Consider the following 7,388-nt stretch of genomic DNA (forward strand, 5'->3'; position numbering starts at 1 on the left):
GCGTTTTTTTAACATATCGCTAATTTGCGCCCACGCCCCGACGGAAGAGAAGGACGATGCGACCAAAGATGCCTTCTATGAGCGCTTGGAACGTTCCTATGAGCGCTGCCCCCGCCACGACATAAAAATCGTGCTTGGCGACTTCAACGCCAGGGTGGGCAAGGAGGGAATTTTTGGTCCCACAGTCGGAAAATTCAGCCTGCACAACGAAACATCCGGTAACGGACAGAGGCTGATCGACTTCGCCGGGGCCCGAAACATGGTAGTCTGCAGCACCAGATTCCAGCATAAAAAAATCCACCAAGCTACCTGGCTGTCTCCTGATCGAAAAACGCGAAACCAGATCGATCATGTTGTGATAGATGGAAGACACGCTTCTAGTGTATTAGATGTACGTACGATCCGAGGACCCAACATCGACTCGGATCATTACCTTGTTGCAGCCAAACTGCGCACCCGCCTCTGTGCAGCAAAAAACGTACATCTACCTGCGCAAAGAATGTTCGACATCGAAAAGCTGCAATCACAACAGACAGCCAGAAGATTCGCCACTCGACTCTCACTCCTGCTCTCGGAGAGCACTGCCCAACAAACCGGCATGCGCGAGCAATGGAGCAACATTTCTCGCTCCCTACGTACCGCCGCCGAAGAAGAAATCGGATTCCGGCGAGCCCGAAAAAACAATTGGTACGACGAGGAATGTCATGCTGCCGCAGAAAGAAAGGACGCTGCCTATAGAGCCACGCTGCGATCGGGCGCAACGCGAGCCATGTGGGATCGCTACAGAGAGCTGAAAAAGGAAGAGAGACGTATTATCCGACAGAAGAAACGAGAGGCCGAAATACGTGAGTGCGAGGAGCTTGAGATGCTGGCCAATAGGAACAACGCCCGAAAATTCTACCAGAAAGTTCGGCGGCTTACAGAAGGTTTTAAGACCGGGGCGTTTTCCTGTAAGAACAAAGACGGCGATCTGGTGACTGACGTACAGAGCAATCTTAACTTATGGAGGGAACACTTCTCGAACCTGTTAAACGGGGACAGCTGCGCATGTCATAGAGAATGTGAAGATCCCGATACCCCAATCGTTGACGACGGAATTGTCGTTCCGTTACCCGACCATGACGAGGTGAGAATAGCAATATCACGGCTAAAGAACAACAAAGCCGCGGGCGCCGACGGACTGCCGGCTGAGCTATTCAAACATGGCGGCGAGGAGCTGGTAAGGTGCATGCATCAGCTCCTATGCAAAATATGGTCGGATGAAAGCATGCCTGCCGATTGGAATTTAAGTGTGCTCTGCCCAATCCATAAGAAGGGCGATCCTGCAATTTGTGCCAATTACCGCAGGATTAGCCTTCTAAATATCGCCTATAAGGTCCTAGCGAGCGTATTGTGTGAAAGGCTGAAGCCCACCGTCAACCAACTGATTGGACCTTATCAGTGTGGCTTCAGACCTGGAAAGTCTACCATCGACCAAATATTCACAATACGCCAAATCTTGGAAAAGACCCATGAAAGGAGAATCGACACACACCATCTTTTCGTCGACTTCAAAGCTGCATTCGACAGTACGGAAAGGAGTTACCTGTATGCCGCTATGTCTGAATTTGGTATCCCTGCAAAACTAATACGGCTATGTAAGATGACGTTGCTCAATACCAGCAGCACCGTCAGAATTGGGAAGGACCTCTCCGAGCCGTTTGATACCAAACGAGGTTTCAGACAGGGTGACTCGCTGTCATCTGACTTCTTTAACCTGATGTTGGAGAGCATCGTACGAGCCGCAGAACTTAATCGCTCAGGCACAATATTTTATAAGAGCGTACAATTGTTGGCGTATACCGATGATATTGACATTATCGGCCTTAACAACCGCGCTGTGAGTTCTGCCTTCTCCAAACTGGATAAAGAGGCAAAGCGAATGGGTTTGGTGGTGAACGAGGACAAAACGAAGTACCTCCTGTCTTCAAACAAACAGTCGGCGCACTCGCGTATCGGCACTCACGTCACTGTTGACAGTTATAATTTTGAGGTTGTAAAAGACTTCGTTTATTTAGGAACCAGCATTAACACCGATAACAATGTCAGCCTTGAAATCCAACGTAGAATCTCTCTTGCCAACAAGTGCTACTTTGGACTAAGTAGGCAACTGAGCAGTAAAGTCCTCTCTCGACGAACAAAACTAACACTCTACAAGACTCTCATCATGCCCGTCCTAACGTATGGCGCAGAAGCTTGGACGATGACAACATCCGATGAAGCGACGGTTGGAGTGTTCGAGAGAAAGATTCTGCGTAAGATTTTTGGACCTTTGCACGTTGGCAACGGCGAATATCGCAGACGATGGAACGATGAGCTGTATGAGCTTTACGACGACGTAGACATAGCGCAGCGAATAAAGATCCAGCGGCTTCGTTGGCTGGGTCATGTCGTCCGAATGGATACAAACGCTCCGGCTTTGAAAGTATTCGATGCGGTACCAGCTGGTGGTAGTAGAGGAAGAGGAAGGCCTCCTCTGCGTTGGAAAGATCAGGTGGAGAAGGACTTGGCTTCACTTGGTGTGTCCAATTGGCGCCGGTTAGCACGAGAAAGAAACGACTGGCGCGCTTTGTTAAACTCGGCCAAAATCGCGTAAGCGGTTATCGCGCCAATTAAGAAGAAGAAGAAGCTAAAGGAGTTCCCTCGGGCTTTTCCGATTCTCACGTGGCCAGAAGGATCTCATGATTTTATACGTAAATTAGTGTTCCTGTGTAGCTGTCTAGCTAAGCTTCCAGTTCGCTGTCATTCGAATAGCAGACCCAAAGTAGCGAACGGAACTACTATCTTCAATAAAAACTAAAATTATGCAACATTATTATATAAATAAAATATAATTTAAATAAGTAAAAAGTGCTCAATTCAGTCAGCGCCGATCCTTTTATAATCGCGCATTGTTCACCAAAATTTAGTTTGGACTGGCTGTTAATTTTTAGAATCAGACATGGTAGTTATAGCTTGTAACATCAGATGAATGAACGGAAATTTGTTCTTAAATATACAGCACTGAACAAAAGTGGGGGTGGTTTTTATACGATTTCAATAATATTTACGTCGGCCCTAAATGACGAGGGAAGCAATACGTGTACTAAAATGTTGTGTATTTTTATTTAAGTTGCTCTCGGCATATACAAATTTATTCATAAGTAAGCGTGACACTGTGCATCTTTCGTAATTTTATGGTATCAAATTTTGTCGTTATGCTTGTTTGACGTTTTCACTTGTACTAAATATGAGTAGTTTTTCTCCAACCAACCTTGGACAAAGAACAATATAAGCACCAAGTTGAATTGAAGTAATATACGAGTTTTTGATCAAGTTATCGTACGTGCGGGCAGATGGATAAACATTGCTAAATGCACTCCCCTCATCTTTCTGAGAGAAGAAATCAAGTATCGAGCAGTGATTGAATTTTTATTTTTGGAAAGTTTAAAAGCAAAGGAAATTTATGAGCAAATGTTGAAGGTATATAAGGACCTTTAGCCATCAACTAGTGCAGTAGAAACATGGATTGCTGAATTTAAACGTGGTCATACATGCCCTGAAGGCGGTCCACGTCGAAGACGTGCAAAAACAGAGGCAACACCAGAAATCGTAAAAAAAAAAAGGATATCGTATTGGAAAATCGTCGAGTGACTGAAAGCGTTTTAATAGAAACCATAGGCGTCACAAGCAATATTTTTACTGAAGTATTGGGTTTCAGAAAGCTGTGTGGGTACCGCATTCGTTAACGATGGAACCAAAACACATTCGAAAGCGAATTTTGAGCTTTTTGAAAGAATAAAGTGTACTTCGTGTGCCGATTCATCACCATGGATGACGACTTGGGTCGATTGTCATGACCTTAAATCGAAACAAGAGGCTAAAGAGTGGTGTTCACCTGATTCTTCGGCTCCGAAACAAGTACGAGCCCAGAAATCGGCCAGGAAAGTGTCAGCAACAGTTGTTCGGGATGTGAGGGGAAATTTGTTTGAGCATTAATTTCAAACTGGTAAAACAATGAATTCTGAATATTTGAGTAACCTTTTAGACCAACTGAAGAAAAAATGCATGAAAAAGACCCAGTGCATCGCGTCACAAAAACATTTCAACAAAGGATAAAATCCATGAATTAAAGTTCGAATTGTTGAAATATCCCCCAACTTGGCCACTAGCGATTTCCATCTGTTTCCAGACCTAAAAAATGCATGCCTGGAAGGCGTTTTTTGTCAAATGAAGAGTTTATAACAGCTGTGTAAGTGTATTTTGCAGCCCTTTCAGATTCTCACTTCAGGAATTCAGAATTCATAAAATGGAATCTCGTAGGAATAAGTGCATTAATGTTCATTAAGATTATACTGAATAATAAAGTGTACTTCAAACCATAAAATTGTATTGCAACTGCCAAACATATTAACCAATATACAATTCCCTGCATTACTCGTAAATATCAGCAACTTCAATTCAAATAAAAATTCACCAACTTTTCGCTAGCTATTGAAACTATACTAGAAAGGATGTGTTTTCCCAGTAACCACTTGTACTTAAAAATAAATTAACGGAATCATTTTTCCTTTTTATTATTTTTTACCGAACTGATGTACTGTTATTATTTAATTAATAGGACTATGAATAAGTTCGTTTCGGTTTTACAACAGATGGCGTAACTTGATTATTATTCCATCGATCCACATTTCCAAACATTCATTGGAGAGCTACTGTCGTAAGGCACAAACGTCAGTATAAGTTTTTTATTTGAAGCGTAAACAACAATATTTTTACCACACTTGAAAATGTCGAATTTCGTGCCAAATAATGTGTTTTTGCGGGGAATTCTTCTTCATTATTTTAATATGAAGAAAAAAGCAGCCGAAAGTCATCGTATCTTGGTGGAAGTTTATGGTGAGCATGCTCTATCTGAGCGAACGTGCCAGAAGTGGTTTGCACGCTTTAAAAGTGGTGATTTTGGCTTGGAAGACGAAGAACGCGAGGGTGCGCCGCCAAAGTTCATGGATACCGAATTGGAGGAATTGCTCGATCAAGATCCGGCTCAAACGCAAGAAGAGGTTGCAAAAACTTTGGGAGTTGATCAATCAACCATTTCCAAACGTTTAAAAGCCATGGGAATGATCCGAAAGGTAGGCCATTGGGTGCCGTATGAATTGAAGCCAAGAGACGTTGAACGCCGTTTTATGGCATGCGAACAACTGCTTCAACGGCACAAAAGAAAGGGTTTTTTGCATCGAATTGTGACTGGCGATGAAAAGTGGGTCCATTACGACAATCCAAAACGTCGGGCAACGTATGGATACCCTGGCCATGCTTCAACATCGACGTCGGCGCAGAATATTCATGGCCTGAAGGTTATGCTGTGTATCTGGTGGGACCAGCTGGGTGTTGTGTATTATGAGCTACTGAAACCGAATGAAACGATTACGGGGGATGTCTACCGACGACAATTGATGCGTTTGAGCCGAGCACTGCGAGAAAAACGGCCGCAATACGCCGATAGACACGACAAAGTTATTTTGCAACATGACAATGCTCGGCCACATGTTGCACAAGTGGTCAAAACATACTTAGAAACGTTCAAATGGGATGTCCTACCCCACCCGCTGTATAGTCCAGACCTTGCGCCATCCGATTACTATCTCTTCCGATCGATGCAACATGGCCTGGCTGACCAGCACTTCCGTAATTACGATGAAGTCAAAAAATGGATCGATTCGTGGATTGCGGCAAAACCGACCGAATTTTTCACAAAGGGAATCCGTGAATTGCCAGAAAGATGGGAAAAAGTAGTAGTAAGCGATGGACAATATTTTGAATATTAAATTTGTAACCATTTTACGTCAATAAAGTTTCAAATTTCGAAAAAAAACCGCACGAACTTATTCATAGTCCTATTACTTATTGACATTATTATATGATTTTTTTGGTCTTAGATGTCTTAAGTTGCTCATCTATTTTATTATTTTAAAAATGAGTACAGGTAACCAGTATTGTAAAGTAACGCAAATATTTTGGTTAATTTCAAGTTAGGCTCTTTATAGTTCAGTAGTCACTTGTGCTTTTTTACCAAACTGCATATCATGCAGAGCAAAACCAGTTCTGCCTTTTCAGCGTTCAACACCCTTCATTGTCATTTGCTACGTCCAAAGAAAATGAGTAGCGAATAGTTATCTCTAGTTGACTACTGCTTGACTACTGGTTGACTGCTGGTTCCTACAAGGTTTGTTTAGAAATGCCGCACAGCAGTCCGACAATAATAATTGCAGCTCTGTCGCACATGCAACTTTCCACTCAATCTTCATTCCAAGGCCATGCAGACTCTAGCAACAGAAATAAAAGCAATCACAGACATTATCATACTGTCAACATTGTTAACGCTACCATTTCCATGACTGACACTAAGAGCTAAGGCGTCGTATACAGCTACAACAGCAGACAGACAACACAGCACAAACTTCAGTTGCTGAAAATTTTCCCATTCAAATTATGAATTGAGAATGAAAGCATTTGTAAGTGGCTGGCGTGGCTGAACCAGTGGTAAAACTGTAAATGAAATTCAAGCACGTTGTCTGTGTAATAAGATTTTGTCTGTTGTGATTTGGTATTCGTACTAGTGTGTAATGAAAATGCCGATTCGAAAATACCCACACATATGCAGCGAAAGTACTAAACGTGGACGGATTCAATTACTGTTGGACATTATTGCTGCTCTCTTTTTTGAGTTACTAGTTTTGTTTGTATATTTGTTAGTGTTCAATGAGGTAGAGTCCTCTAGGGAAAAGCCAAACTAGTGTGGAAGCCAGTCTAGTTCAGATACGGGTATTTGGGTGTGCAACTAAGTTTTAAAGGATTTAAAACATATAGTAATACTAGTGTCAAATTGTACTGAGTATTTGTGTAACGAGTTTCACGTGAAAGCGTCATTATTAAGTGTCGTTTCTTAGTTTGTGTCATTTCGTCGAAGTGTAAACAAAAAATTTTTTTATACAACGACTATGTCAGCTTTTGTGCCTACAAAACTTCATTCGCGGGAAGCATTGCTATTTTGCTTCCATCTGAAGAAAAGTGCAGCGGAAAGTTATCGGATGCTGTGTGAGGCGATAAACGAAGCACTCTACAGACAACAACTTATGCGATTGAAGCGAGCAATTGCGGAAAAACGTCCGGAATGGGAAACCAGACATGAAACATTGATCTTTCATCATGACAATGCTCGGCCGCATGATTACCATTTGTTCCGATCGATGCAGAATGCCCTTACGGGAGTGCGTTTCACTTCGGTTGAAAATATCCAAAATTGGCTTGATGAGTTCTTCGCCTCCAAAAGCGAGCAGTTTTATTGGGACGGAATCCATGCATTA

Source organism: Anastrepha ludens, chromosome 4, assembly GCF_028408465.1.
Source record: "Anastrepha ludens isolate Willacy chromosome 4, idAnaLude1.1, whole genome shotgun sequence".
NCBI lineage: Eukaryota > Metazoa > Arthropoda > Insecta > Diptera > Tephritidae > Anastrepha > Anastrepha ludens.